We start from the raw sequence: 8,266 nt of genomic DNA on the forward strand, positions 1-8,266 counted from the left end.
CTTTTGTGTGTGATTTGTTTCTTTTCTCTAACTGCTTGTAGAATTTTGTTCTTCTGTTGGGTTTCTGGAATCTTAACTATTATATGCCTATGTGTAGATTATTTTTGATCAAGGCTAGTTGGAGTCCTCTATGCCTCACTTATCTGTATGTCAAGTTCTTTTCCCCTGCTTGGGAAGTTTCCTGCCATCACTTCTCTGAACAGTTTTTTTATGTCATCTGCACTCTCTCCTGTTTCTTCATTGACTCCGATCACTCTTATCTTATTCTTCTTTGCATCATCTAGCAGCTGCTGGATTGATTTCTCATGGTCCCTTACTATTTTATAGAAATTTTTCTTTTCTTGATCACCAATTGCAATCTTATCTTCTATGTCTGAAATTCTGTCCTCACATTGGCTCATTCTGTTGTGTAAGCTTTCAATGGAGTTTTTCATCTCCTGGAAATCTGTTTGTATCTGTTTTATGGATTCCATTTGTTTTCTATGTTGGGATTCCATCATGTTCCCCAGTTCCTCTATTATTTTTATCTGTGTCCTCTCTAGAGTTTTTAATCATGTCTTGCATGATGGGCACAATCTCTGCTTTTATGTGAGAAATCATTTCTGATTTTATTTTTTCCAGATCCTTCTTTGTTGCCAGTTCAGGGAGTCCAGATGGTTGCATATCAGAGTGTTCCATCTTGTTTCCCATTGGGGTTGCTTTTGGTGATCTAGAAGTCTGGTTTTCAGACTTGTTTATGTGACTTTGCATTTTGATGGGGTGGGGTGTTGCTGGTGCCCACATGGCTCACCTCCTGTGTACTGAGGGGGGTGGTACGGTGGCCCAGAAGCCTCCTCCTGGGTGCTGGGAGTGGCTCACTTTCTGTGCACGTGAAGTGGTTTGATGGCCCAGAAGCCTCCTCCTGGGCACTGAGGAGGGTGGTACAGTGGCCTGGATGCCTCCTCCTGGGCATATCAATGAATGATTATAAAAGTAAGACCATTAGAATTACAGTAGACTTCTCAGCATAAACTTTAAAGGCCAGGAAACCTTGGAGTGAAGTGTTTGAAAACTTAAAAGAAATGATCAAAATTGATGAAGAAATAAGATATTTCCATGTTAAAGGGACTTAAAGAAATACATAACTGCCAAATTAGCACTCCAAAAAATTATCAAGGATATCCTAGAGAGAGACAATGAAGGAAACTGACAAAATGTCTGATAGAATGAGTATGCCAAGTAGGGTGAGCAGTTAGGTAGAGGGAAAGAAAGAATCAGCAAGAAGAAAATAAGGCAATTATAGGAGTAAGTCAATATACATCAGCAGTAACTATCAAAGTGAATGGCCTGTATACAAGAAAAATATTTACTAATTTTTTTCTTTAAAGAAAGTCATAGATTAAACATCAAAAATGGAAAACAATATTCCATGCAGCAAGAATCTAAAACAAGGCAGCAATCTTATATTCAGATAAAGTGTACTTCAAACCAAAACTGATCAAAAGAGGCAAGGGAGCTCAGTATATATTGATTAAGGCAACAATCCAATAGGAAGACGTAAAATTACTACCATATATGCACCAAAAGGCAATGCATCCAACCTCATAAATCTAGTAACACTGGACATAAAATATCAGAGAAGCATAAACACATTTATAGTGAGGATCCTCAATACACCACTATCACAAATAGACAGATCAACTAGACAAAAAAAAATCAACAAAGAAATATCAGTGTTGAACAAAACCTTAGAACAAGTGGGCCTAATAGATACCTACAGAATATTCTAATGAACAATGACAGAATAAACATTATTCTTGGCAGCACGTGGAAGGTTCTTAAAAACAGATCACATACTTGTCAATAAAGCAAGTTTAAATAAATGTAAAATATTCCAAATTTATTATCATACTGTTATGAAACTAGAAATTAACAACAGAAAACACATAAATTATGCAAATGCACGGAAATTAAATAATACACTCCATAATAAATGATGGGTTACAGAAGAAATCAAGGAAGAAATATGACAGTTTTTAGATATGATAAGTTTTTAGAAATGATAAGGGCAGTACAACATACCAGAACTTAGGGACACAATAAAAGTTATCCTAAGAGAGAAATCTATAGCTGTGAATCCTCACATTTGAAAAACAGAATGAGCTCAAATAAATAACCTAGTGATCCATCTTAAGATTCCAATAAACCAAGAACAATCCAAACCCAAAGCTAGTACAAGGATGTAAATTATAAAAATCAGAGCAGAAATCAGTGAAATTGAGGAAAAAAACCAAATCAATGAATCACAGTGCTCTTTGCATGAATAAATAGACAAACCTCTAGCCAGTCAACCCAAAAAAGGAGGAAAAGACACAATCAATGCACTTTGAAATGAAAAAGTTGAAATTGCAACAGGAACTGCCAAAATAAAAAAGATTATTAACAACCACTTTGCAAACATGTATGCCAACAAATTGGAGAATTCAGAAGAAATGGATAGATTCCTAGATACGTATGAATTGTCAAATTTGAGCCAAGAAGATTTAAAACCTCAAATAATCTAATAACAGCAGTTGAAGCAGTAATAAAAAGTTTACCAATTAAAAAATACCAGGGCCTGGTGGATTCATTGCTAAATTCTATAAAAACTTCAGAGAAGATCTAACACCAATATTCAAGGCCTTTAATGAAACTGAAAAGGAAGGAGATTCCTAAAGTTATTCTTGGAAGTTACTATTACCCTAATTCAAAAGACCCAGCAAAAAAGAATTATAGACCAATCTCTTTAATGAATATAGATGCAAAAATCCTTAACAGAATTCTGGGAAAACAAGATGCAACAAATCATCAAAAAGATAATATACCATGACCAAGCAGGCATCATTCTAGGAATGTAAGGATGGGTAAATGTACATAAATCAATAGCTCCATCACATAATCCATCACATAAACAGAAGCAAGGGCAAAAATCATATGATCATCTCAATAGATGCAGAAAAAGCCTTTGACAAAATCCAATATCCTATCATGATAAAAACACTGAAGAAAATAGGTATAGAAGGACCTTATATTAATCTAATATAAATCATTTATGACAAACATATTGCCAACATCCTATTCAATGGGGAAAAGCTGAATACTTTCGCTCTAAAATCAGAAACAAGACAAAGATGCTCACTATCACCACCCCTGTTCAACACAGTTCTCAAAATATTAGCAAAGGAATTAGGCAAAAAAAATAAATAAAAGATTTGTGTAGAAATGGAAGAAGTCAAATTATAATTATTTGAGATGGCACGATCCTCTACAATAGAGGATTCAAAAATATCCATTAAAAGACTTCTAGAATTAAAAACCAAATTCATCAATGTAGCAGGATAAAATACACACACACACACACACACATACACACACACACAATTCTGTTCCTATACAACAATAATGAACCCAGTGAGAAGGAAATCAGAAAAATATATCATTCACAAAAATATCAAGAAAAATTAAATAGGAGTTCATCTAAGTAAGGAAGTGAAAGACCTCTACAGTGAAAACTACAGTACTCTGAAAATGGAAATAGAAGAGAACATCAGAAAATGGAAAGATATCTCCTGTTCCCAGTTAGGCAAAACCAATATAGTAAAAATGGCAGTTCTTCCAAAACTGATACACAGATTTAATGCAATCTCAATCAAAATATGAACAGTATTTTTCATGGAACTTGAGAAAATGATCCTAAAATTCGTACGGAACCAGAAAAGACCCAAAATAGCAAAAGTAATCTTGGTAACAAGAACAAAGTGGGAGGCATCACAATCCTGGACATGAGGTTATATTACAAAGCTATAATGATAAAAACAGCATGGTACTGACAAAGAAATAGACATCAGGATCAGTGGAACAGCACAGAGGATGCAGAAACAACCCCAAACACACTTAGCTATGTGGGCTTTGAAAAGGGGCCCAAAAAATATACTAGAGCAAAGAAAGCCTCTTGGAGAAATGGTGCTGGAAAAACTGATTATCCACATGCAGAACATTGAATCTAGACCCATGTCTCTCATCATGTAGTAAATTTAAGTCAAAATGGATGAAAGAACTAAGTGTTAGAAGAGAAACACTTGACCTGCCAGAAAATAAAATAGGTAAAACTCTTGGGCCAGGGATTTAGCTCAGTGGTTTCACCACTTGCTGTGCAAGCTCAAGGACGCGAGTTTGATCCCTGGTACCAAAAATAAAAAGGCAAAACTCTTGAAGTCGTAGGCATAGGCAATGATTTTCTGAACAGCATCTCAGTTGCACAGAAAATAGTTCCAAAAATCAACAAATGGAATCATATCAAATTTAAAGATTTTGCACTGGAGAAGTAATGACCAACAGAGTGAAAAGACAACCTCCAGAGTGAGAAAAATTTTTGTCAGCTATTCTTCAAAAGACTAATATCTTGAATATATAAAGAAGTTAAAAATTAGATCCTACACAAATAAAAGATCCAATCAAAAAATAGGCAAGTGGAACGAATAGATGCTTCATAGAAGATTAAGTACAAATAGATATTAAATACATGAAGATATGTTCAACATCGCTGTCCATTAGAGAAATGCAAATTGAAACAACATTGAAATTCCATCTCACCCCAGAAATAATGGCCATCACTAAGAAACCAAATAATAGCAAATACTGGCAAGGCTGCAGAGAAAAGGGAATGCTCCTACATGGCGTGAATGTAAACTAGTAGACCTACTATGAAAATCAATGTGGAGATTCCTCAAAAAATTAAAACTAGAGATGCCTCATTTCTTTGAGCATCTGCACTCTGCCCTTGAGTGTGTCCTATATCTACTTCTCATAAATCCTTCTCATGCCTCTTTAAAAACAAAACAAGACAAAACAAAAACTGGAAATTTCATTTTACCTAGCTATTCTCCTTTTGGGTGTCTTCCTGAAAGATTTAAAGATATCATATTATAGTTATACATGTATATGAATGTTTATATTAGCTACTCATAATAGCTATATTTTGGAAGCAGCCTGTATGTCTATCAACAGAGGAATGAATAATGAAAATATGGCATTTATATGCAATGTAGTACTACTTGACCATAAAGAAAGAAACTTGAGTTATATGTAGGAAAATAGATGAACCCTCCCCGAGACCATAATGTTAAGTGAAATAAGTCAGACACACATGCTTAAATATTGCATGGTTTGTCCTATGTGAGAAACCCAAACTATAATTACAGAGCAAAACAAAAGATAGATAACAGGAAGTGGGGAGATAAGTCTTTCTCAAATGGGAGGAGGATTAAGAGATGGAGGGTAGAGGAGGGGAAAGGAATGAAAACAAAGAAATTAAGATGTGTTATTTACATGTACCAACTCCATACAAGGAATATAAACATTACTTATTTCAAACTTGTACCGACAAGAAAAGGACTGGTGCAGTGATTACAATAATCTGTTTAGACATTGCAGGGTAGATATATAAACCAAGGGGGAACACAGCCTTCATACTTTGGCACTGACAAAGCTACTTAGTTCATTTTCTGATACTTCTGGAATTCTCGTTGATTCATGGAAAATCCGATTTTTCCTAGGTGTTTTTTTCTGGAAATTGGTGAGATGGAATATTCAAGAATGTGTGAATCAGATTAACTCATGCCAAGTATTGTTAGGAATGAGATTAGTACATGGCAGGGGCACTGTGAATATTTTCCATCTGAGGAATATAGTTCCCACAAGAAAGCATCAGTTTTTATTTTTGTTTGGAGAAACACAACAGAACTTTTGTGAGGAAAACAATCCTATTTTTCTACATATAGAAATTTTAAAATACATTCTATTATCAATTGATAATCAAAGATATACAAAGTGTGTTTCTCCCTGGCTCTCTCCCTCCCTGCTTCCTCCCATTCCTCCTCTCTTTCCTTCTATATTTCCTTGGATCTAAATGTGAAATTGATGCAAAATTAAGTAAGTCCTTCAAGGGTTTAAAAGAATTGTTTCAGGGATTGACTTAGTGTATATTTTCAAAATATTACAAAATATTAATGGAGAGTGCATACACAGTGTGTACATGGACTAAATTTTATTCTCAAAAGAGACAAGAGTACAAGAAAATGAGCACCAGAGACTAAAAGTTGCTAAAACTTAAATGTCATAATGACTCAAGCTCCTCTTTAAGGAGAAAACAAGGAATGAATAGTATTGGCTATCATGTAAGTCTTTTGAATTCAAAAATTGTTTCCAGATTCACTTTTGTTGGAAAGTTATTCTGACCTGATGAGGCCAGACAGGCAGAAATGCTCATCCTATTTCATACACAGAACAGTGGGCCACTGGGACACAAAAACTCAGTTTGACTGTGTGGAGCTGTGTGCCTGAATCTGCTTCAGGTGCTTCCAGGTATGATCGCCTGTTCTCCCAGAGGCTCGGTTTCCTGATCCCATTCTGCCCTTTGTCAGTGCTTAAATCCTTGTTCTGAAGATCTTCTGGGCTTGGCCATTCCATGCTGGGATTTCCTTGCAGTCCATGTATAACTTTGCCCAAACCCTATGTGTACTGGTAGTAGTGCTTTTTTTGATGTTATGCTTTGAATGTTTGTCCCCTCTCAAACTCATGTTGAATTTTAGTTGCAATTGTAATGGCATTGGGAGGTGACCCTTTAAGAAGAGCTTAGATAATGTTATTATCAGAGTTATTGTTATTATCAGAGGAATGTTATTATCAGGGTTCATTGTCTTGGGTGTGGATCTCTTTATTGCCCCTTCTACTATGTGGTATCTTCTGCCAGGTACCACACAAAAGACAGTCCTTGCCAGATCCCAGCACCTTGATATTTGATGACCTAGAACTGTGAACCAGTAAATTATTATAATTACTCAATTTGTGGCATTATATTTGAGCAACACAAAATGAATCAGAATAGGATGTCTCCCTATCTGACATAGGTGGGAGAATCTGAGTAGAATTACAGTTGCTGACTCAGAGAGAAGATGCAGAGTGTCTGGTATCCATACTAGATAGGCTGTAGTCCAACCTTCTCTCTCAATGCCAAAAAATTCCTTAAATCCTTGCTAGTTTTAAGGATTTGTGAGTGTACATATTTGTATGGAGGCCATGGGAAGAACAAAGTATGTAGAAGAACAAAGTATGTATGTAGAAATGGGACATATATTCTACTGTACTTTTAATGCATTGAAACTGGGGTTTGTTTTTGTGATTGGACCCACCTGCGGTCAGTCTGGGGCAAGGTCTTGCTCTCCCACAGTTTCTGTCAGTATGAATCTCTGGGAAAGCATAAGCATCTTGCAACTCATTTTTGGGGGGTATCTCCACAAGAGAGAAGATCTACATTTTTATTGTACTCCTTAGATGAAGGTAACTTGAGAGGTCAATGAAAAGATAGAAATGATCGATCACCTTATGGTATAAGATGCGGAAAAGTCTATGTCCTCTTTGGTTAGGGGAAAAGGAGACTAAAATAATTCAAGATTTATCACAGATTGCCCCTCTACCTCCCCAACAAAAATGACTAGTTTTATTTCAGATTTAAAAGAAGATCAGATCATTCAACTTAAGTATATTCCTATTCCAATCGGCATTTAAAAAATAATGGGTGATGGTGATGCTTTTTCAAATTGGGTGAAACACATACATTTTTAGATTGAAAATCTTAGTAAATATTGACCAGGAGAAATATATTTACAGCAAAGGTGTAAAAATCCAAGTGTATGCATATTCCTGAGGAGAAAGAAAAGAAAGACAATTTAAGGGAGGGTTTCTGTTGATACATTTATAAAACTTAAAGAATACTAAGAACTGACTAAATGGAGACCTATATTCTAAAGTCAGTTGGGATGAACTGTTTAGTCACATCCATCCTTTGATTGGTTTGCCCAGGACTCCTTTCCCAGGCTCCGGACTTCAGAGGGACCTGTTTTACCTTCCTTGCTCCAGTCACCTCCCACAGGGAGCCAGTTTGTGCTGCTTCTTCTAGACCCTACTTTTAGTACCTGGGATGCCTGAGTTCCCCAACTGAATGGCCTCATACTCACTTCTAGAGACTGTGGGCCCTCTTTTCTGCATCTTTTTACCAGGGAGTGGACCAAGGGACTGCAGATGACAAGAGTGTTGTGGTGGAATGTGGGTAGAACTTGTTTATGCGAATTGAAGTGCTAATACAAAACCATGTGCTAAGAACCTCCTTTTATGTACCTTCTCCAAGCCATACAAATGTTAGGGACAGATGTCCCTGGAGAGTATTTGCTATAATCTAAGAGGAGAAGAA

The sequence above is a fragment of the Heterocephalus glaber genome, unplaced genomic scaffold (assembly GCF_053883595.1).
Source record: "Heterocephalus glaber isolate CG9 unplaced genomic scaffold, H.glaber_assembly_v1.0 deba00000474, whole genome shotgun sequence".
Taxonomy (NCBI): Eukaryota; Metazoa; Chordata; class Mammalia; order Rodentia; family Bathyergidae; genus Heterocephalus; species Heterocephalus glaber.